The 25,294-nt window shown below is 36.6% G+C and overlaps 1 protein-coding gene and 1 pseudogene across 1 annotated transcript in view; both read right to left on the reverse strand.

The window, feature by feature from the left end:
• Prkg1 (protein kinase cGMP-dependent 1) overlaps positions 1 to 25,294 on the reverse strand; it is a 1,307,364-nt gene that overhangs the window by 1,232,781 nt on the left and 49,289 nt on the right. The gene's annotated exons all lie outside the window — the stretch shown is intronic.
• Positions 1,819 to 22,024, reverse strand: LOC147825633 (DEP domain-containing protein 1B pseudogene; annotated as a pseudogene).

Below are 25,294 nucleotides of genomic sequence, written 5' to 3' on the forward strand. Positions count from 1 at the left end.
TTGTTAAAAAGAGACAAAAATGGAGAGGATAATTATCCAGAATCAGCTACCTAATTCAAATACTCTGCCTTAAATATTAAGTTTCTCCATTATCCTAAAGCATACATTAATTATGAGAGCATACATTGTTATTCACACCCACATGACAGCTATGAATATTAATTTATGCACATTCCTAAGTGAGATACTCACAAATATACCACATCTGTCTCTTTCCACACATACGTTAAAATTACTTTTCCCTACATGCTTGAAATTAAGCATGGCCAGACAACTCTATTTGGCTGATAAAAAATGAGGGATGATGAGACTCAAGGTTTCTGGGCAGAGGCATTAAATTGTCTCTGTGGGACACTAGCTCTCTTCTCTGTCAAGGAAGAGCCACTGGTCAAAGAAATGTCTAGACAGAGCTTCTCTTAGCATTGTTCATGAATGAGTAAAGCTCCTCCAAGCCCACAATGTAGGTGAGTAAGAAATAAATCTTTATTCTGAGGATTAGGGATTGTCTGCTACCACACTAGAGCTGAGCCTGAGTGACTGATATGAAAGATATGATAAAAATATTACAAACATATAAAAATATGTAGAAATGTAAAAGCCACTGTACTCCTTCTTCTTAGTTTGGCTTTATTTTTCTCAATTCAGTCATACAGCAGAAGATATACATATACTACTGAAATAAATTAATTACTAGTGATGCCATCTATCATAAATTGTTACTTTTCTGGCAAACAATGATTTGCAAGAATGACTATGACTAGCTGAATATTTGTGCTGTTAGCATCATGAACAAAAAACTATCAGATCCCAGGTAAAGTAAGGAAAGCAACATTCCACTGAAAAATCCACATGAAGCTCAAGACCTCCAAAGGGCAGGGGGTGTGGCTGCAGCATTCACTTGAAATTCAAATCATGTGAACTAAGATTTATTTAAGACCCTTAAGACACAGATAAAGAGTAAATTGATAAATGCCAAATGACATATGGTCCTAGAGACCACATACATATGTAAATCAATAAATGTAATACACTATATTAATGGAGTCAAGGACAAAAACCATATGATCATCTCAATAGATGCAGAAAAATGCATTCCACAAAATTCAACACCCATTCATGATAAAAACCCTGCAGAAAATTGGAATAGATGGTCTTTATCTCAACTTGATAAAGGCTATCTATGAAAAACCAATAGCCAACATCATACTAAATGGTCAAAAACTGAAAACCTTCATGCTAAAATCAGGAACAAGACAAGGATGCCCACTATCACCACTCCTGTTCAATATAGTTTTGGAAACATCAGTCACAGCAATTAGACAAGAGAAAGAAATAAAAGCAATAAAGACAGGAAAGGAAGACATTAAACTGTCATTATTTGCTGATGATATGATACTCTACGTAGAGGACCCAAAAAACTCAGCCAAAAGACTTCTAGACTGAATTGACAGATTCAGTAGAGTAGCCGGATACAAGGTCAACACTCAAATATCAGTAGCCTTCTTGTAAACAAATAACAGACTCACTGAGAGAGAAATTAGAGAAACAATCCCTTTCACAATAGCATCCAAAAAAATGAAATATCTAGGAATCAATCTAACAAAGGAAGCAAAAGACCTCTACACTGAAAACTACAGCACTCTGAAAAAAGAGATCCAAGAGGATATAAGAAAATGGAAAGACATCCCTTGTTCCTGGGTAGGAAGAACCAATATAGTGAAAATGGCCATACTTCCAAAATTACTATATAGATTTAACACAATGCCAATTGAAATTCCAACAATATATTTCAAAGAACTAGAGAAAACAATCCAAACATTCATTTGGAACCAGAAGAGACGTAGAATAGCAAAAGCAATTCTAGGCAACAGAGACATGGCAGGGTGCATCACAATCCCCAACTTGAAACTATACTACAAAGCCATTGTGATAAAAACAGCATGGTACTGGCAAAGAAACAGACCCGAGGACCAGTGGAATAGATTAGAAGATGCAGAAACAACTCCAGACATACTCAGCTACCTTATCTTTGACAAAGGAGCCAACCATACTCACTGGAGGAAAGATAGCCTCTTTAATAAATGGTGTTGGAAAAACTGGATTTCAACTTGCCAAAGATTAAAAGTAGACCCCTATCTTTCACCATGCACTAAACTAAAATCAAAATTAATTAAAGATCTAAATATTAAAACAGAAACACTAAACTTGCTGGAAGATAAGTTAGGTAGAATTCTTGAAGACCTTGGCACAGGAAAAGACTTTATGAACTAATCCTCAGTAGAACCCGATCTAGCACAAAGAATCAACAACTGGGATCTCATCTTTTTAAAAAGCTTCTGCACTGCAAAGAAAAGAGACAAGCTACAATGTGGGAAAAAATTTTTACCAGCTGTTCCTCAGACAAAGGTCTACTATCTAGAATATATATGGAACTTAAAAAAATCAGACCCCCCAAATTCAAAAACTCAATTCAAAAATGGGCGTCTGAAATGAACAGACATTTCTGAGACAAAGAAGTAAAAGCAGCAACTAAACATATGAAAAAAATGTTCAATATCACTGGCCATTCGAGAGATGCAAATGAAAACAACACTGAGATTCCACCTCACCCCAGAAAGAATGGCTACTATCAAGAAATCAACCAATAACAAATGCTGGTGGGGTTGTGGGGAGAAAGGAACCCTTCTCCATTGTTTGGGGGAATGCAGACTGGTGCAACCACTCTGGAAATCAATATGGAGATACCTCAAACAACTAGGATTAGAAGCCCCATTTGGCCCAGCTATTCCTCTGCCGGGTATCTCCCCAAAAGAATTAAAAGAATCAAACCACAGTGACATATGCTCACTCATGTTTATAATGGCATAGTTTGTAATAGCTAAAACTTGGAAACAACCCAGTTGCCCATCAACTAGAGACTAGCTAAAGAAGATGTGATTTTTTAATAAAATGGAATACTACTCAGCCATAAAGAATAAGAAACTACAGACATTTATAGCTAAGTGGATGCACATTGAGGCAATACTCTTAAGTGCAGTAAACAGGACACATATGTATAAATACCAAATAGTTTCTCTGGTGTGAAACACTAAAAATGTAAATAAGGATCAAAATGTATAATTGATATTGTGTAATACAAAGAAAAGATCTAAAGGAGTAGGGAAAGTGGCAGGGGTAGGGGAAAGGAAAGAAGAGAAAAAATATGAGAAAAGGAAAAAAATGGAAACAAAGTCTTTGTAAACAGGGAAGGGTGGAGGGGTTGAAAGGAGGCCAGGGGAATGGGGAAAAAATAAGAACCAAGATACTCATGTAAAGGTACAAGATCCCAGTGATGAATGTAACTGTATTGTATACCTAAAATGTACCAATAAACTTAATGGAAAAAAAAAGAGGGATGAGGACTGTGATGAAGTGGAAAGTTCAAGACCTTTTCTAAAGGAACCAGCAATTTCTCAACTCCTAAAGATGACTGTCATGGAGCACTAGTGTTTAGTGCTGTGACATGTCCTTTCTTTTTTTGTTTTTTTTTGGGGGGGGGATGGATAAGCATGGATAAGTTTTTATGTGAAATCTGTCAACTTTAAAATGTTACTCAATTTTTTAAGATGTCAGGACTAAACAAAATCAACATGTAAGTTTAGTTTAGTTCATAAACCAACACTGGATCCTTTATAGTCATCTTTCAAAAAAAATGACACAGCCTACCCACTGACCAATCAAATTCAATCAGTTAACATCATGGATTCCATATTATGTGCCAGACAGAAAGCAAGCTAAGTATTTGTAAAAACTATTTCACTTGCTCCTCTCAAGAACCCTATGAGTATACACAAAGAAACCAAGACCTACAAAGTTTAACTTGCTGTCAGGACAGCATAAGTAGCCCGGCTGGGATGCAGCCCAGCCCCCTATCCATTACTCTCTATTATTTTCAAACTACAAAAGCATGTATCCCAGACCATAACCTTGAGGCTGTCACCTCCAGCAGTACCAGCTGAAAGATCAATAAAAGACCTCCGAAAAGAAAACATCTGACATTCCATGAGAGAAAACACTTCTTTCCCATTCCCTGTTTTCTTTACTTAGATATCTTTCTTTCAGAACGAATCTTACATTGTTATCCTATTTCATCAAAAATGTCAGAAAATGAACATGGGTATTTCTAGTTGAGTTCTGAGTACCTGACTCATTCCATGAGCATCTGCTCCAACCAAGCAGCTTGACATTTCTGATGAAAGCACACTCTGACCACACTCCAGGATGAGAACTGCTGATGAGAGGCATGAATCGCCTGACAGTAATAAGAGCATTTAATATTCCCTAAATTTTCTTCCCAGCATTCTACGAAGACCCTGTCATTCCTGATAGCTGTTTGGGCTGTCGGGCAGAGTGGACACATGTATTCGACCCCTGTGTTTTGACTGACCAAAATCCCACAGGTTGAATATTGGAACCTTTTTCAATTCCTCTAGTTTGACAGCCTCTCCATGTGTAGTGAACCTTGCAGCAGCATCCGCTTAAGACCTGTGGTCTTTTTGCAAAAGCGATACTCAAGCCTGTGCAAAGAGAATATGTGCTGCCAAAGTAAAAATCATTTTTCTTTCTCAGGAAACAGTTAGCTCCAATTCTTTGATAATAACCTGATTTTCATCCTGATACAAGCTAGGCTTTCCTCAGAGTGGAATGAAGACTTATGTTTGACATAGTTTATCAACAATGTGCCCTAAGAGTATGCCAACATTGCCTTCTCCATTAGATCCTCTCAAAATTAATCTTTTTGATCACCTGAAACACTGTAGGAAGGGCTAGGAATTAAAATTGGAAATTTCCACCAACAGAATACTCTCAAAGCAATTAGTTAAATACCTGTCGGTAAAGATGAAGCATGATCTTCCAGTCTTAATTTGACTATGCTTCCTTTATAAACAACTGTTGCATGCTGACAGATATTTTCACATGCTCTTTTATTCTGCAAACTTGTTGACTTTGACAGCTGCTTTTCTAAAGCTGGGTATAGATGCTGGACATTCCACTGTCAGGAGAGTGTCTGTTTCTCCATATACTGCTTAGTCAAAGAGTTATTTCAGTACTTCTGTGGACCTATGGTGTCATACAACGTTTCAATATTACAGATACTCATTTAAGTCTTAGGAAAGCAATTAAACTACAAATTTCTTGGTGGTTTAAAATCATGTATTTAAATTACATATACAATGGCCCACAGAGAATGATTAAGTCCCCTATGACATACTGGTTTAATGAAAATTATGAATTCTTTATAAGTTATAAAAATGATAACATTGAAATATTTTCTGGCACATTGAGTTTATAAAAGAGAAACATGAAGTTTTGTGGAGATTTTAATGTGTGGAAATACAAGCATAGAAATACACACGTGTTTATGGATAAAGACAAAAAAAATTGAAATTTAAAACAGTCTCTTTACAGTGGTAGATTTATAACTTTAAAATAGTTCCTCCACACTAATTATAAAATAAGAATTTTTTGCAATATATTTTATAACAAATAAAAGATTGCCTGGTAGTAGTCAATTTAAGTGCTCAGATTCAGATTTCTACAAGTTTCTAAGTGTGACCTAGAAGAACCTTTTAGTCATTGCTATGAAGTCTACCATTTATTTCACCAAGTAAAAGAATAAGTAAAAGTAAATATATTAGAAGTGTTTTAAGAGATAATTTTCTTCCAACGATAAAAATGTCTATTTTTTAAAACAACATTTCCCCAAAAAAATAAAAAAATAAAAAATAAAAAAACACAACATTTCCCTCACCTCAGGAAGAGCTACTAAATAAATGCACTAAAATATCATAGTGCAGCCTAATAATTTCCTCAAGTATTTCTTTGGAAATAAGTCAGCTAAATCCATTCCCAGACATTCAGCTTCCAGAAATCCTTTAAAAGAAAATGGTGTAATAATCAGACAATTGAAGTCAATCCAGTTTTCCACATACTTCTGAAGTCTCTTCCTGAAATAAAGCAACTTATTATTTTTTTCAGGATTTTCATTTTGGACCAGAGTAGAATAATTAGACATTGCCATAGGAGAAGAGCCCTCATCCCTTCCCCCACAGAGCCCAACACTGTCAGGACACTAAAAGTTCAGTATTCATCAACTTGACCTCCACCAATGACAGACCCACAGCCTACCTTACCTGAGCAAGGAAGCCTGCAAACTCTCTGGAGTGGAGAATACAGCTTCTCTGCTCTCAGTCTCCTCCAGTCCTACCTCCAACAAAAATTATGTTTCTCTCTTCTGATTGTCTGATTGGTAAAGTTTTGATGTTTAAGATTAAGTTTCCTAAGTCAAGAGTTTTCTATAACTTTTCTGAAGGGACAAGAATCAGAAGGGAGGAGGAAGATGCTAGAATTGTAGGAGTTGGTCCAGTGTATGGTCTCACTACCCCTACCTCTCCATTCTCCTCTACTTTTTTTCTCTCCTCTACTTTTAATCAAGGGATTTATACAATTTTGGCATTTCCCATATTTGAAGGAATATAGTTACCACAACTCTCTTGTGAGATCAAAGTCTTCAGTTACCTCATCCACATGACTTCTCACAACCCAGTTTAGGAATGTGTATCCACAGAGAGTCTAGCAAGGGTAAAGACTCAGACATACAATGAGAGATCCAGACACACTGAAAGGTCTGAAAGATTCAGAACTACCAGAAAAAGGTTCAAGATAAAAGAGTAAGTGAGGTGATCTCATCATTTGGGAGAATGGAATTTTTAGAGGATAAAGGTCTTCTATCTCTATCACTTCAACTTGACTATTTAAATTCTCCATACCTCAGTATCATCATCTGTAAAATGAAAGTAGTGTTCCCTGCATATGGTCCTTAGGAGGATTAAATGAGTTAATGCATGTAGTTTAGAAAATATTTGACGAAAAGTAAAGTTTCACTGCTATTGTTCAGCAATGGAAAAAACCGACCAGTCCTAATTCAGAAGCTTTAGAAGCTGTTAGGAGCTGTCAGGAGTCCGGAACTCTGTGTATAAGGCACTGTCCTTACTCTCCCTTCCCAGGGAAATTTCAACATTCTTTCATTTATCCAGCAAATCAGTTGTCAGCTCAGATTACATTCTGATTACATTCTCAGACCCATTCTATGGGTGGGATAAAAGAGTAAAGAAAACAAATACTGACCTGTCATTGTGGAGTTTGAATATGACTATCAGATAAGGGGTTAAGGGGCTAATCAGAGCATGAGACTTTTAAAATTACAAAGGCTTGTGGTTCCTGCCCTCTATAGTCTAGAGGAGAGACAGACAAATGCTACCAGAAATTATCATACTGTACAATAAACTGCTGCCATAGGATGAAATAAATTGTGATACTAAAGCAAAAAACGGTTAACACTGGCCTAGTCCAGGGAGAAAGAGGGTATAGTCACAGAAATTTTCCATAGGTGGTGACATACAAGCTGAGACCTGAAGAATAAACCAATATGTGTGATTTGTGGAGTGTTGGACATGAATAGTTGAATTTATCACAATTACCCTATGGGATAGGGTCCCTTGCTCTGAAACACAAGCTCTTGATCCCAAGCTGCTGGGGTGCTAGTGGCTGACAGATCTCAGCTGCATCCCTCATTAGGACTTGTCCTCAGCTGAGGAGAGCAGCCTCACCTAACCTCACTCTGCTCCCAGAGCAGCCCACACCCAATGTTGCATCAGTGAGGAAGTGCAGAGCTTGATTCTCTTTTTGTCTTAGTCTCTTCTTACTGCTATAACAAAATGCAATGGTGGGCGGTTCATAAACAGCAGATATTTATTTCTCTGGAAGCTGAGAAGTTTAAGACCAAATCATTGGCACATTCGGTATCAGCTGAAGGTTCACTTCCTGATTCATAGGCACTGATCTTGGTTTCTGCTCACATAGCAGAAGAGATAAGGGAGCTCTCCCAGGGATCATATGTAAGGGGAGAGTCCAGGAGAGTTCCTCCCTTGTGATATCACTCCCCAAAGGTACCACCTCCAAATAAGATCATATTGAAAGTGAGGATTTAAGAAGAATTTGACAGGGACACAGTCAGTCTACAACACACCTATTCAGGGACACTGACGTGCCATCCAGGTCTGAGGTCCCCTGCAGTACTGGATGCAAGCCTTTTTGTGATTACTAGTTCAGTTGGCATCTTCCTCAGTTGGCATCTTCCTCCCTCAAAATCTGCATTCTTCTAGAAGTGCTGACCTAAGAAGACTTCCCAATCAAGTTCTTGTGTGTAAATCTGGGATGGTATACCATTTTCATATACAACAAAAACAAGTTCTGAAAGGTCCAATAATTTGTCTGGGATGAGGCAGCATAGCTCATTCAGAGAAATGAAAGTAGCTCAGTTTGGCTAAAGCCTGGAATTTTAAGGTAGATGAGGCTAAAGATAAACCATGTTTTCAAATAAGTAAATAATAAGTAAATAAGTCATAATAAGTAAAAGGAGGGCGGCAGAGCACTTGCCTGGTATACTTAATCCTGGATTCATTCAATCCGAAGTACTGGAAGAGAAAAGAAAAGAATAGCATAGAAAAGGGAAGGAAATGAAAAAGAAAAAAAGCAGGGCATTACAGCAAGACAGTAGAAAGCACTGAAAGTGTTAAGTAGATGATCAGTTAGTGATATAGTACAATAAATGAAGGCATTATAAGGCTATTTTTTAAAGAACAGGACAGTTTATTGGGGAATAGGAATGTGGAATAAGAATAGCTCCTAAGAGACAGGAGGGGTCCCAAATGGGTATAAGGTTCTTTTTAATGGGTGAAATATCTTCTTACCAGTAGGAAGTTATTTTTTTTTAATGAATGTCATCAATTTATTAGACTGATAGTCACACAGCACTGATCAACATAACAAATCCAAGAATATATTCCATAAGATTTTCTTTTTTTGATACCTGGTATCCAACTCAGGACTTTGCACTTTCCATAAGATTTTCAATGATAACAGCAAACACATGTAGTTCTTACTATGTGCCAATAACTGTTACATGCACTTTGTACATAATTAATTCAATCCTCATAACAAAAAGTCCCCCAAAGCCTAGAAAGCTTACATGACTTTCCACTGCCAATTTATAGGACTGATAATATCCCCTCCATTACCCAGACTCTTCGTAGATGAGCCACACGCTCCTCTATAGAAGTCTGCAAGGTCAAAGGGACTTTCAGAATCTCCTGGTAACTGTCCATCAAAAATGTCACCAACCTAGCAGCTAATAATACATCCAAGTCTACTTCATCCTTGGAACACAAGATGCAACGAGAAAATGTCTGGACCATCTAAAGGGGCAAAGGGGTAAATATAGGTAAGTTGTTGGGGGTTTTTTGTTTTAGTTTTTTCCTCTTCCTCTGAATGGGGTCCAATCTAGTTTGCAGAAAGTGAAAGTCAATAGTCAGTGAGAAATGGCCTAAGTCGCATATCCTCCCAGGTACGTGGCCATCTTAGATAGGCTGATGGTCTCAGAACCAGTAAGAACAAAGTGTGTACCTCTCGATGAAGACACTTAATAGAAAGATGTTCATCTGAGGAATTTTTTAACTCCCCTTTTTATGTAAGCGGGAATTTAAACACATACATACAAATTCTGAACATCATTATCACCATGACTTGGGTCATGTTGCACTTTTTTCCTCCCATTAGCAGTACTGGGGATTGAACTCAGAGGCTTCATATTAACCTATATCCCCAGCCCATATGTTATTTTTTTATTTTGAGATATGGTCTGATAAGTTGTCTAGGCTAGGCTCAAGCAACTTGTAATTCTCCTGCCTCAGCCTCCTGCTGTGATTACAGGTGAGCACCACCATGCCACCTTCATGTAGCACTTTTAAATTTAATGTACTTTATACCTATTTGGTCATGTAATATCCTAATTTCATTACTGATTTTTTTAAACCTGGTAGGAGTCGGTGAACCTCAACTATTACATCTTTTCCTAGTTAAACATTTTCTACAGGATTTTAGATGTATATTTCACAAGCACCTTTAAACAAAGCATAGGACTTTACAATAAGTGCATTAAGTGACTGAACTCTTTTTACAGTAACCAGAAAAACAAAATATAAAATTAACATAATTAACATAAAGTTAACATAATTAACATAATTCCATAGAATTCCTATTAACTACTCCATTCTTCATATTATCCTGAAGACAGACTTTTCTCTCTTTTTTCTAATTTTATTGCTGATAATCTCGCTTCAAAATTTGTAAGCATGAAATCTCATAATTCTTTTTAATAAAACGGGTGCTGTGATTTAGCTCTGAAATTTCCCCCAAAAGTCACATATTCACAGGTGGGCTCTCTGGAGGGCAACTGAACCATGGGTGCTCTACGCACATCCGCGAATTGGTCCGCTGAGTAGCTGGAAGACTATTGGGAAATGGTGCCGATGGAGGAGGGGGCCACTGGGCATGGCTTTGGAGGATGTACACCCTGCTCAGACTCTTCCCTCTTTGATTCCAGTTGTCATGGGTTGAGCAGCTTTCCTCCACGAGCCAGAGATGGCCGTGGACTGAAACCTCTGCAACTGGTGTCAGGTATGCTGTCCCAGCATCTGGAAGGCTGACTAACACAACTGGATTCTATCAACACACTGAAAATACTTTGATCTTCACTCACAAAGAGACACACAGGCAGAGATTTCTTGTGTAGAAAGCATGAGTCCTAGGGGATCAGTGTCCAAGTGCCAAAACCATCACAGAGGGGTGGCATTTCTTTGTTTAAGCAAATCCTCGCCATCGTCCTCATTAGCAGCTGTAACTTTCTTCTGTTCTCAGGAGGCAGAAGGAGGCAACAAATTTGAAATGCTTCAACTGCCATTTTCTCTTTCTGTAACAAACCTAATACACTGACAAAAGCATCAAAAGATGAAATGTAAGCAGTGGCTCTTTCAAGTGACTGCAATAATCTTTATCATTTAAAACACATCTTTTTCAAATCCCAAGTACATAGGCTGCTTCAAATCTGAACAGTTGGGCCAATTTGCCAAACATTTCATAGCTGACAGTACCCAACGAGGAAGTTCTTTGGACTTGTCATCAAGGATAACAACTCCCCGCTTGCTAACATTGTATACGTTATGGATGATGAACTTGGAGTTGACGAGTTTGATATCTAAAATTTCTTCTAAGGAATCCAGGCCAAGGATTTTCTGTAAATAAGACAAGGTCATGGACTTCCATATCTCTTCCACATAGGCCTCAGTCAGCTGTCTGCGGTGGACCAGACGGCAAGCTGGCACCTCGCCTATGGCAATACTGTGACGCTTGAACCACATCTTGGAATTCATCACAACCGGCCTCACTGGGATGTTCTCTTGTGAGGTGTCCGCTGGGGAATCATTCCATCCCAGGAATTTAATGACATCCTTTTGGTACGTGGGCTTCTTTGGATATGGTTTCAGGGGCGAGGAAGGAGGAAATCTGTATAAGTGATGGTTGTCTTCAAAATCTTCCTGACACCATTTTCCCTTGATATCTTCAATGACGTGATTCTTCAGGAATTTTTTTTAGCAGCTGGACTGTTTGTTTTCGAGTCACTTCAGGGCCAAAGTTTTGACTGCACCTCAGCAGCTCATGCAACCAGTCCACAGTCTCGGCTGCTGTGAAGCAATGCTCATAACTCTTGAAATGGCCGCGGTGTTTCCGCAAGTGCATCCTGGCCCAAAAAAGTTCCACTGTTTCATTCCACAGCTTACTGGGTCTGTACAGCCCAGGCCCTACGAGGCAGTGCTCCATGGCCAGCTTGCAGCTGCCACTGCAGCAGAGCCAGTGCTGGTAGCCACGGCAGGAAGCGTCCCAGTTTCCAGACAAGGTTTTTTATCTGACTAACTCATTACTGCTAGTTGTTACTTTGTGGGTCAAAGACTAGGAAGGAATGTGAGGGTTGTGAGAAGTGGAAAAAGAAAAACACTCTGGAGACTAAGAGGGTCCAGTCATAGAACTACGAGCAAAATAAAATGCATTGATTGGCACGTACAGAAAAAGGACAAAAGCTCACCTTATCCATTGTACTGGCTCATAGGACATGGATTAGGGATGGAGGATCTGGATCAAGACAGGGGTTGCATCCTCTGTTCTCTTACAGCCCCACTCTGTGACAAAGGCATCTTGATTCTAGATGAGCTAGAGTGCTTAGAAACTTGGACATCAAGATTTCACTCACTATCTTACAATAAGATTATATATACTCAAGGCATTCTGTGCAAAAAATAGTAATTGTTCAAAGTGAATTAAGATAGTTGGTGCCTCTGCTGATACTCATGTCTTTTTGAATGTAAATTTGTCATTGTTCCAATAAAAAAGCAGAGTACACTTCTTTGATACCTTATTTTGTATTCAGCCATTTGACATGATTTATGATTTGCCTATTGACTGTTGGTAGAAGCACTGTACTCAGGAATTTAAGATACACGTGCACACTGGGGCTACTACTTCTGCCATCATATAAGAAAACATAACTGTACAGCCTCTACTCTCAGGAAGAAGATGACAGAGATGTGGACTGTGTCCTCCAGCGGATGTGCAGACTTTCAGGCAAAGACACACCTTCTTTGCCACCACATCTAGAAACAATACCCACACACAAGAGCCACTTCAAATGACTGTTTACTTTTAATCCCTTGAATTTGGCGGCATTTTGGTTTTCTACAAGAGCTAGGCAAGCAGCAAGACGTAGGATATATGTACTGTACATATACATTATACATGTGTATACTAATACCACAAATTTTATGCTTTAGTTTTGGCATCTCTTATTTATTGACTTACTTTGTTTCTTGGTACAGTTGAAACTTCAAAATTGGAAGTAACCTGAGTGCTCTTATCTTTAAGAGCCCCTATTCGAGCTTAGCATCTCAAAATATCAAGATCAAGCTAACATTTTTATGTTACCAATTTCTGGGCAGCTCAGGATCCATAGGAGTAAGGTCCTAAATCACCCCATCCACTCTTCTTTGACCATTCTTTGCTGAGCATCATCTGATAGTTCAAGCTGTGAGTGATAACACAAAGGTGATTGGGTAGGTGTTTGACGCCTATTTACCGACAGCTGCCACCAGGAATAACACTGTGCTCTGTGGTAAGGAAAGTGGAGAAATACAGTATGCACTATTTAAAGTCATGTACATTAAATAAAAAGTAGCTGTCACCAAGAAAATAAGGGAGAACAGCTATTAATGGTCATGTGACAAAATTCAAGTTTTTCCCTAGAAAAACCTAGGGGTCTAATCTGTTTGTATTTGAAGTTTGAATTTTTTCCAACCAAAACCTACTGTAACTTTTTTTCAGGAAAAAAGAAAAACTAATGTAATTGAGGCATATAACTGATAAAGGAAATATAATGTAATTGAGGCATATAACAGAGAAAAGACAGAGGGGAAATGTAGAGATGAGAAGCATTAAAGGGTAACTTGTATTTTAAAATGTTAACAGGCACCAAAATAACAACAGTGTTTATCTCTGTGGTGAAGGCATTAAGAGAAATTTTTAAATTTGGAAAAATATTGAAATAAATATGAAATGTGTATGATATGATCATGATATATTACAAACTATACATAATTTGCAGCCATCTCTTTGCTGAACACAAATTCTAAATTAAAGGAAAATATTCAAAGCACCAGCCTTAGAGAGATCCTAATGTAATCAATGGCTTTTTATCTCCAAGGAGGTGCTATACACTATTCAGAATATATTCAAGTTAATATCACTTTCCTTCAAAAAATATTTATACATGCAATACTTTGCCTTTGCAACCAAGAGAAATAAAATTTATTTTTTATGTTGGAGACAGAATTCCTCTTAGGAAAATCTTAAGTCTTTGCTTAGCAAAAAAGCCTCAAGGCAAAAAGTACTTTGACTAAAAGAGTGAAAGAACACAATTTCTCTGTAAAATAAAATAAGATTTCATATTTTGGTAATTGAGTGGGAAGGGAGAAGTGAGGAAAGTGAAAATAGGAAGAGATGTGAGTGCATCCATTGTGGGAAGGGACTCAGGAGGAAGGATGGCCAGGAAGTTCTCTCCAGTGATTTAAATAATAAGAGTTTAAAAAAGAGAAATATACAGCATTTGGTTTTCAGATGCCCCAAATCATTATTAACAGTTTTTTGGCAATGGTACTATGAATAAACTTTTTAACATTTAAATACAAGAGGAGGTAAGCCAATTCCAGTGCCCAAGAAGAAGCTCCCCACCACCATTCCACTGCTCCTAGAGCAGAGGAGGTGAGCCAATCCCAGCACCCAGGAGGAGGCTCCCCACCACCATTCCACCCTTCCTAGGGTAGAGGAGGTGAGCCAATCCCAGTGCCCAGCAGGAGGCTCCCTGCCTCCATTCCACCCCTCGTAGTGGAGAGGAGGTGAGCGTCAACGGTGCCAGCAGCAACCCCCCCACCATGGAAATAAGAAGACACGTAAACAAGCCTCAAAAACAGACTTCCAGATCACCTATAGCAACCCCAAAGGGAAACTAGGTGGAACAATCTGATACTCAGCCACCTGGACTCCCTGCACTGGCAACAAAAGAGGAACTGGAAAAAATGAAATCAGAAATAATTTCTCAGATAACAGCAAAGATTGTGCCCACAGTGCAAGACATGATTAATAAATCTAGAGCGGGGCCGGGGATGTAGCTCAGTGGTTATGCCGCCTGCCTCACAAGTGCAAGGACCCAAGTTCAATCCCTGGTACCAAAAAAAAAAAAAAAAAAAAAAAAAATCTAATGAGGACACAGATAAAAATATAGAGGATCTGAGGAACATGATGGAATCCAAACATAGGAAACAAATGGAATCCATAAAACAGATGCAAACAGATTTCCAGAAGATTAAAAATTCCATTGGAAGTCTATGCAGCAGAATGAACCAATGTGAGGACAGAATTTCAGATATAGAAGAAAAGATTACAATTAGTGACCAGGAAAAGGGAAATTGCTTTAAAATTGTAAGGGAACACAAGAAAGCAATCCAGCAGCTCCTAGATGATGCAAAGAAGAATAACATAAGACTGATTGGAGTCAATGAAAAAAAAGGAGAGAGTGCAGATGACATAAAAAAACTGTTCACAGAAGTGATGCCAGAAAACTTCCCAAGGAGGGGAAAAGAACTTGACATGCAGATAAGTGAGGCATATAGGACTCTAAATAGCCTTGATCCAAAAAAATCTACACATAGGCATATAATAGTTAGGATTCCAGAAACCCAACAGAAGAACAAAATTCTGCAAGCAGTGAGAGAAAAGAAACAAATCACATACAAAGGAAAGCCCATCAGAATCACAGCACACTTCTCAATGCAAGCCCTCAAGGCAAGAAGAGCTTGCAGTGACATATTTCAAGTCCTAAAGGAAAACAGCCTCCAACCCAGATTGATGTACCCTGAAAAACTGTCTTTCAAAATTGATGGAGAAATAAGATACTTTCATGATAAAGAGAACCTTAGGAACTTCATGAATAACAAACCAACACTCCAAAAAATTTTAGACAATATCCTAGGAAAAGACAATGAGGAACACAACCCCAGGAAGCACAGCAGAATGAATCCATTGGGTGTGACAAATTAAAAGAAAGGGGGAGATTCCAACAAAAAGAAAAACTCATGACAAGGCTTTTAAAACTCTTAACTTCATCTCCCTAATGAGTGTATAATTCGGTCTTATTATTCTACTGATTAGCATTTTTCTGATTCTAGTGTTGCATGCCTTTCCTTGTGCTGTACTGGATATTTATCATCTTCTTGTGCCTACTTTTTAAATGGGTTGTCTATTAATGAGCTGTAAGAGTTCTTTATATATTCTGGTCATAGGTTATATGCATTGTAAATATGGTCTGTTTAAGGTCTACTTTTCATTTTAACCATGTCATTTAAAGTTCTAAATTTTGATAGAATCTCATTTATCAATGTTTTTCTTTTATACATCATGTATTTGTATCCTAGGAAGTTCTTGCCTACCCTAATTTCATAAACATTTTCCCTTATAATTTCTTCTTAAAGTTTTATAGTTTTAGTCTTTCATATTTAGGTTCATAGATCCTTTCAAGTTATTTTTATGTATGGAAATAAAGGGTTGAGGTTAATTTTTTATATACAGATACCAGGTGTTCTAGTTCCATTTGCTGAAAACACTATCTTTTCCTTGGCTCTTGAATTGAGTTTATATTCTATAAAATGTTAATGTTAAATAATCTTTCAAAACTCAGTGGACCATATGTATGTGGTTCTATTTCTAGAACTTCTGTTTTATTCCATTGATCTATATGTCTTTCCTTACACCAACACTGCCTTGATTACTGCAGCTTTAGAGGAAGTTTTAAAATTAGGTACTAAACAGCTTCCAACACTGTTTTTTTTTTCTTTTTCTTTTTACTTTTCTAGGTCCTTTGTACTCCTACATAACTTTTAAATTTCAATATCCAATTCTTCATTTATAGCAAGTATGCATTGACCTGAATTTTTATATATATCTTGTGTTTTCTAATCCTGCTAAATTCAAATACAAGTTCTAGGGGCTCCTAGAGATTTCTTAGTATTTTCTCTGTAGATGATCATTTCATCTACATATAAAGATTTTGCTTCTACCTTGCCAATTCTATCCTAATTCTGTCATTTTATTGCCAGACTATTTTGATTTGGGCCTATGTTTCAAAGTTTAATGGACAGATGAAGAGTAGGTATATCTGCCCTTGTTCCCCACCTTAAGGAGAAAGCATTGTATCTTCTCCATTCATATAAGGTGTTTTTGCTGAAAGTATGGAGTACATGTCTTTAATCTGTTGAGAAGTTTCTGTTCTACTTCTAGTCTCCTGATATCCTTTACCATGAACAGCTGTAGAATTCAGTCCAATAATTTTTCTCCAAGTAGTGACAGGATCATATGGCTTTTTCCTTTCCTCTGTTAAAATGATGGCTTTTGGGGGTGGATCTTCCAATGCTGAACCAATACTGCCATCCCTATAACAAAACCACTTTCTACATACTGCCAGATCTGACTTCTAATAGTTTGTTTTGCTAAACACATTTCTATCTATGTTCATAATTTTTTCTTCTATTATCTTTATCCAGTTTCAGGATTAGCACAATGTTGAGTTCCTAAAGTGAGGGGAGAAGTGTTCCTTCTTTTTTATGCTTTAAATATGTCTGATATAATTTATCAGTTAAAATGTATATGAGCCTGTTGTTGTCATATAGATAGGTTTTCAAGCTAGGAATATACTTTCTTTAATAGATGCTATTCAAATTTTATATTTCCTCCAGAGTTAGTTTCATTAATTTGTCTTCCAAGGTACTTCTTAGAAGTTGTCAAATTTATTTCAAAAAAGATTTTTGTAATATGCTTTCTATATCCTTTTAAATTCTGTAAAATCTTTGGTAATGTCTCCTAGATCTTTATATTGTAATTTTAAAAATGTATAATTGATATTGTGTAATAGGAAGTAAAGGTCTAAAGGAGCACGGGAAGTGGGAGGGGTAGGGGAAAGGAAAGAAGGGAAAAGAAAAAAATATGAGAAAAGGAAAAAAATGGAAACAAAGTCTTTGCAAATAGGGAAGGGTGGAGGGGGTGAAGGGAGGACAGGGCAAGGGGGAAAAAAATAAGAACCAAGATAGTCATGTAATGGTACAAGATCCCAATGATATAAGTAACTGTATTTTATACCTAAAATGTGTCAATAAACTTAATGGGGGCAAAAATTTAAATACAGAAATTTTCAAGACTCTGAAGAGTATCCATTATGATCCAATGAATTGTGCAAATGGAGAATCAAGTGAAGGGGAAGAGCTACCATGAAACCAGAACAAGTCATGATAAAGGGAATTATGTTTCACAAGCATCTCCTGAGATACTAGAGAGTATTAGGTATGGGAACCCCACTCACGCTTCCAGAAACATTAAAGGTCAAGATATCCTCACTAGATGAGGTGTGGAGAGATCCAGGACAGATATCTGGATTATACACAAACTTCAGTTAGTTCGTGGATCCCTATGTTATTTAGCCAAGGTCCCAAGGTAAAAACTACTATCTTAATGGTATTTATTCATTGTTTGCTCCCAAAATATTTCTTGATCTCCTAAGATGCTCTGCTGGAACCAACATAAAAGATTAGTCTTTCAAGATCAACTCTCAGAAAATAAACACATTATTTTTGCCTAAGAATAAAAGATACAGTAACTTCTGAAGAAAAAGTATGATGATGCTGAAGTACTGAATATGAAGTCTAACATGATTACAAAATGTTTTATATGCCCTCTATAACTTTTCCAACTTCATAAGATGCTAAGATTTTTATTATAAAAGATTACAAAAATTGAGTTAGTGCTTATAACTATAGTTGGTCTAATTATAAGCATAAAGGTGATTTTTGAAATTATCTTATAATAAGGATGCACCCAAAAGCTCTTTTAGAATATGAAGAATAGAATGAAGAACACTAGGATCCTTTTCAATATGTGAAACAATTTACTTGCTTTCACATAACTGATAGAATTACTTGTGTTAAAATAATTGATGACTTAGCTCATGGTGCCGCTGCCTGCCATGCAAGTGCAAAGTCCCGAGTTCTATCCCTAATACCAAAAAAAAAAAAAAAAAAAATCATTGATGACTCCTAATTAAAAGCAAAACTGTAGTAACATTACTGACATTTTTCATCCCTAGTTACCAAAAAGAATGCTCTGAATATGTGTGGGTGGACAAGAAATTGCTGGTAAAGTCTGTGCAGAAGACCCCAGCATCCTCCTCTGTGCTATATGGTGGCTACTATTGAACTTGTGATTTGAGAATTCTGATAGTTTATAACTGTATCTCTGCAACTACAGCTCCATTATTTATCATAATATATAGAGTAAGAATCCCACAGGAGGGAAGGTATGAGCAGAAATAGACCTGAACATTTCCATGTGGCCAGTTGGCAACTTCCTAATATAGGAAAATAAACAAACAAAAAAAGTAAGTGCTTCTGGCCTGAAATTTAGTAATAAAAAATAAAAACACCTATTAAATTAAAAAGACAGTACATTCAGAATTTTACAATTTCCTATCATATTTTTCTGATTAAAGCATAATAAAGTTGACATTAAAAAAGCATTCCTGGTAAAATTTTAAAATGTGAGTCTATTTAATTAGTTGTTTTTTGAATGTACACATTATAACACCAAAAAGTACTTTTGACCTAAAAATACTTTGGTCTTTTCATAAATTTCCTGCAAGTGTTGGTGAAAGATCTGTCTTCTACATGTGAGGTTTTTAAATGGTTTTATTTCTATGTATTAGTATTTTTATTTTTCATTTTCTAAATTAATCCATAAAAATTATCTAAAACAGCCTGGGATTTAGCTCAGTGGTTCCAGCACCTGCCTCGCAAGCCCAAGGTCCCAAGTTTGATCCCCCGTACCAAAAAAAAAAAATTATCTAAAACTTACCTAAACAAAAGCAGCAATAGATCACTATTAAATAGAATTTAGAGTTCGTTTACATTAGCTGTGAGTCATTTCCTCAGTTATCAGAAATATCTTACTCTCTAATATTTAGATCTGGATAAATCAATTCAAGAATCATGCAGATTGAAATGGTGTAGGAAAATCTCTAGCACACAGTAGGCCCTCTGTAAATTTTTGTTCCTTCTAGTCTCTTCTCTTCCCTTTAGCTCCTTCCCTTCTTTTCCCTAGACATAGAGCTGGAATTTTTTTTTTTAAAACATGTCAGAGACTTGGAACTGGTATTTCTGAATATAATTCAGGAAGGCCCAGATAAGAAAGAGCATGTTCACACCCACTTACTTAATCCCCTCATAAATAAATGAAAGTCCTATTTTCCTTTCCATTGCTTCCAAGAATTTTATTCAAAGGGTCAATAAGAAGAAATGAAGCTCTTGGTGGAAAACATGAAGAGAAAAGATGAGTCATGTGAAAAATGTTCACTCCCCTTCCCTTCTTTCCTGTCTCTCATGCTGAAGCCCCAGGTCACTCTTCAATTTGCCCTGCTTCGTGAAATTTTCATAGCCTTCCTCTAGGTTCCTATCCCAGGCATACCCAGATCCAAACAACAAGCCTTCAAGTGAACTTTTCAAATGGATATTTTAGCACTACCTTGTGAAAAAAGTACCATCCATTCATCTGTTGATGGGCACGTAGGCTGCTCCCAAGATTTAGTTGCTATAAACACAATATGCATGAATCACTGTAATATGATATCTTTAATTCTTCTGGGAAGATACCTAGAAAGGGGATAGCCAGGTCAAATGGAATTTCTAGTTTTAGTTTTTTGAGGAATCTCCTTATTTATTTCCATAGTGGTTGTACTAGTTTATGTTCCCACCAACAATGTAGAAGATTCCTTTTCCACACATCTTTGCCAGAATTTGTTATTATTTGGTTTCTTGATGATAGTCATTCTTTCTGAGGTAAAATGGAATCTTGTTGTTTTTAACTACGCATTTCTCTAATGGCCAGCAATGTTGAAGATTTCTTCAGGTATTTATTGACCATCTGTACTTTTTCTTCTTAGCCCATTTTTGATTGGGGTTTTTATTAGTGGGGATCTAATTTTTTTTAGTTCTTTATATGTTCTAGATATTAGTTCTCTATCTGAGGGATAGCTGTCTGACGTTTTTCTAATTTGGAAGGGTGTCTCTTCACTGTTGGTTATTTCTTTTGCTGTGCACAAGCTTTTAAATTTGATGATAGCCCATTTGCTGATTCTTGGTACTATGTCCTATGCAACTGGTCCATTCAGAAGGTCTTTGCCTTTGCCTATGACTTCAACAGTTTTACCTATTCCATTTTCCAGCAGATTAAGTGTTTCTATTCTAAAATTTACCTCTTTGATCCATCTTGATTTTAATTTAGTATATGGAAAGAGAGATAGTCAAACTTCTGTATATGGAAAGCCAGTTTTTCCAGCACTATTTATTTATTTATTTATTTATTTATTGGTACCAAGGATCGAACTTGGGACCTTGCTCTTGGGAGGCAGGCTGAGGAACCACTGAGCTAAATCCCCAGGCCCCCAGCCCTATTTATTAAAGAGACTATCTTTCCTCCAGGGTATGTATTTGGCCCCTTTGTCAAAGATCAAATAGTTGAATATGGTTGGGGTTGTTTCTACATCTACTATTCATTTTTAAAGCTCCACGTTCCCAATAACAGTTTAATTTTTTGTAAATTGCTTCCTCAGTGCAGGGTGAGAAAAGTGTGCTTAGGAGTTTCAATCTAAATTTTATATAGTAATTTTATAATAATCTTAAAGATAAACATATATGCATATAGGTGTCACAGCATATATAAAATTTTGCTTTTTATTGTTTAGGGCAAAAGAATTGTGAATTCTAAATATAAATTCCTCTATTTAGCATATACAGCATTTAGATGTTTTAATTGGGATAAATTTTGTTGGAACATTATGACACATCAATTTTTTGAATTGTGAACAAAACTAAATTGCTATGGAATGACTTCATGAATTAAGGTTTTATAAAGAAAAGACGTGTGGGTAATTACATTTCTAGAAATGGCAGAGTTGCTGGCACAGACTGAGAACTGCATGATAATTTCCTGTCTATCTCACATATAGATTAATGTAAACCAAGAACAAACTACTTATAATCCATTCCCTGTGAAATAAAGATATCAATTCACTTGCATTATTCCCCATCCTAATGCACTCTTCAGCTTAATCACCATTCAGAAACTGAGAGGGAAAGATCATATTTTAAAATCCACATGAAAAAGTAAGGCACTGAGAAGAATGTTTGCTACCTAAGAAAAATAGTTAAAGTCAATTAACACATTTAATTTCCCAGTATGACTTGCTACACATTTCACCTACTAATGATTGTATTTCTTTTCTTCGGTTTGAATCATAATCATGATCTGGAAGTATCTCCTTGCCTTGATGTGAGGCACTGTTGGGCCCTGCAGAATATTCACAGTGAGTGAAAGTACAGAGGTGACTTCAAAAGATTTAAATATTAAAGAAACAACAAGGATGGTGGGAGCTATAAAAACAAATAAACAGACTTGAAATAGGAGCAGTATTAAAGGATATAATAGGTGGAATGCTTAGATATAATGACTTAAGTATTTACTTTCTTCCTTCCTCCACGTACTCAATTAGATTACTATAAAAATGTCCTTTACTCTGTAAACATAGCTCCCTGTATGACTGATATTTTCCATAGCAATTTTCATCACTAATGTTTTGGAATCATACCTGCATGAGCAATGCGGTTTAAGCAATTATTTACTCTGAAATCTGTTTAGAGGGTTGTGTGGCGGATACATCACCTGTTAATTAAATACCTCCCATGAGCACAGCAGTGTCTGAATTAGTCAACTTTAAACCCCTTAGGAAAAGAAGTTAGGATGATGGCTGGCCCAGTTAGCTTTCAAGTATTTGGTGTTATTACGATTAATAACCACAAGGGGTGCCAGTATCAAAAAGGGAAATGTCACTTTCCATGAGATGTCAGTTTTGTGACGTCATGATGGAGTGTTAGACATTTGAAGCAATCATAGAACTTCCAAATAGACCTGTCCTTGTAAGTAGCTGGACCCAGGAGCTTGAGACTCAATGATCAGAAAAGTAGATCTGAGCCTGGAGAGATGAGAATACAAGCTCTGGTAACAATGAGCACTATAAAACAGGGAATACAGAAAGGCATGAAAATTAGCCAGTAGGTGGAAGAGGTCAAAAACCAAGCAGTTAAAAAATGCAATGGACATAAAGAACACCCTGAACACACACAACAAAACCTGTACGTGTGCTTTATGTTGAATATATGCATTTATCGCCACTGTCTCTGGAAAAAAAATCTATAAATTTGAAAGTCCAGACATTTCATCTAAAAATCAACAAAAGCATAGAAGATGAAAGAGTACATAATAGCAAGTGACAGTTCTTATCAGCAAAGTTTTAGGAGTAAAAATGGAGAACAAGACTGAAAATGTCAACAGCAAACACCTACAGAAAGGTGATGGCAATGAGCAGTGGGTTGAACATCAGAGAGGCAGCAACTGGAGACAACTGGTACAGAAGGCCTCCTCCAGTCTGCTGTCTCTCTGCACAGCTCCAACAACCCTGGCAGCTGTTTCAGGAGACTGGAATGTTCTTCTCAGCACACACTGAACGGCTGAATGGCTTCCCAACACCTACATTTCTCCTACTCAGCTTCAGGGATGCCCCCTCATTTTACTGTTTTTTCCCATATAAGCATCCAACCAGCTCTGAAATAAATTTACATAAAATAATACCCTATTTTGTTTTCTAATCCATGTATCACAAGAATTCTCAACATTTATTTAAGTATTACTTTTCAATTTTGAAAACACCTAAAATCACAGGTTAAATAATTTGCAAGTTCAAGGTATAAGAGTATACATTTTCCTACTTAGCATCATCGGTAATTTTATATACATATAATGAGATTATAATTAACCTTTATGTGTTATAATACTGTGTTAACCAAAAAAGAATAAGACAGCATCAGACAGACTGGCACTGTCACCTCTGACTTTGCCACATACTGGCCTGCTGATCCTGGACAAGTCACTGAACTTCTGTGAGCCTTAGTTCTACCTATAAAATTGTCCCATGCTATTTACTGTGCAGGACTAACAGGATAAAATGACAAGCACTATGTAGACAGCAAAGAGCAATATGTTCAATGCTCCCTGGCCACTTACTACTTTTCTTCATTCTTGTCCATATTTTCTCTGTCCTCTTACTCTAATCATTGTGGTTGTGAAGTAAATAATATCTATTTAGAGGCTTTGGATTTATGAGCATTCCAAAGTATTTGTTGAAAATCTTCCATCTATCTTTCTGCTAGAATCTTTGGTGTGTAGCCAATATCTATGAAAAGGAGTTTGTCCTCAAGAAACTTTCAGTTTAATTGAGGAAATCAACCTTGACACAAATTTAAGAGTTACAGTTGATGTATTTTCAAACAGAATGAATATGTCACTGGATAAAAAATACACTAGAGAATTAATTTTAATAAATTTATATTCCAATCCACCATCTAGAAATTTGTCAGATATAGTTCTATATTCTTAAGGGAATTTAGAAGGTTCATCAATGAATATCTTGAAAACACTAATAGAGTCAAGACTGACCTTTTTCAGATGATGTAAGCAGCCATTCTAGGAATTACAGTCCTTTCCCATCAGGGTCTCTAATTGGTAAGCATATTAAAATCACTGGATCAAAGGAGATCATAGAGAAACCAAAGTATAGTCTATCTGAAATATTTGCACTTATGTTTCTTTCTTTGATTATGGAGAATGAGTTTTATCAGGAAGTATTTTGTACAGAATTCAAGCCAATTTTAAAGGACAAGTAGTCTTTAAAAGATATATAATCTTTGAGTTAATCTCTTCACTTATTTTATAATGGAATTGTGATTGATGCAATCTTTGCAGTGGTAGGTAAGAAAGAAAATCTTCTAACAGTGTACATGTTTGGATCTTCATAATGCTTTTAAATACAAAATCCTGTTATTTTGAAAGATATGATCCTTTGAGAGATATAATTTATGGGTTGCTAATCCCAAGGTTTCCCATTTAAAAAAAAAACACAATGAATATTGTCATTGGATTTTCATGTGACCCAAACATAAATACATTGCTCCATTTACTATTTACACAACAATTGATTATTGGACATCTACTGCTAGAGAAGCAGTGTGGGAGGAAGTGAACTAAACACATTAAATGACCTGAATTTCTAACACCAACAACACTAATAATTAATATTTTCTAATAAATACTGCTAATAGATATTATTTACTGTCTTATCAGATGAAGATCAATTCCTTGAAAGGTGTGGCCCTAGTTAACCCTCAAAGCAGTTCTAGGAGACAAATTGGCATTATTATTATCACCACTGTCCTGCTGTACACATGAGGAGGCCTATCACTTTCCCCAAGCTACACAAGGAGCACTAGGGAAGCCCTGATTTGATTGTAGGTTGCCCAATTCCACAATTCACATTTCTACATTTGTATAATGTTTTGTACTTATGTACCTAGAAATAATTTCATTTAATCCTTACACAAAATTTATGAAGTGGAAAAGCAGGGGTTTTTTTCAAGTAAACAAACCAAGAACAAATCTAAATGACTCATCTGGGGTCTCAACTTGCTCATATCACAGCTGAGACTAAAACCCAATCCTTCAGGTCTTTTTCTTCTAGGGCTTGCTCCCCGTGAACTGAAATCAATCAGCACATTCTGACACATCTCTTCTAATACACCCTGTGCCATCTCATAAGTTTTACAACTTC

Source organism: Heterocephalus glaber, unplaced genomic scaffold, assembly GCF_053883595.1.
Source record: "Heterocephalus glaber isolate CG9 unplaced genomic scaffold, H.glaber_assembly_v1.0 deba00001497, whole genome shotgun sequence".
NCBI lineage: Eukaryota > Metazoa > Chordata > Mammalia > Rodentia > Bathyergidae > Heterocephalus > Heterocephalus glaber.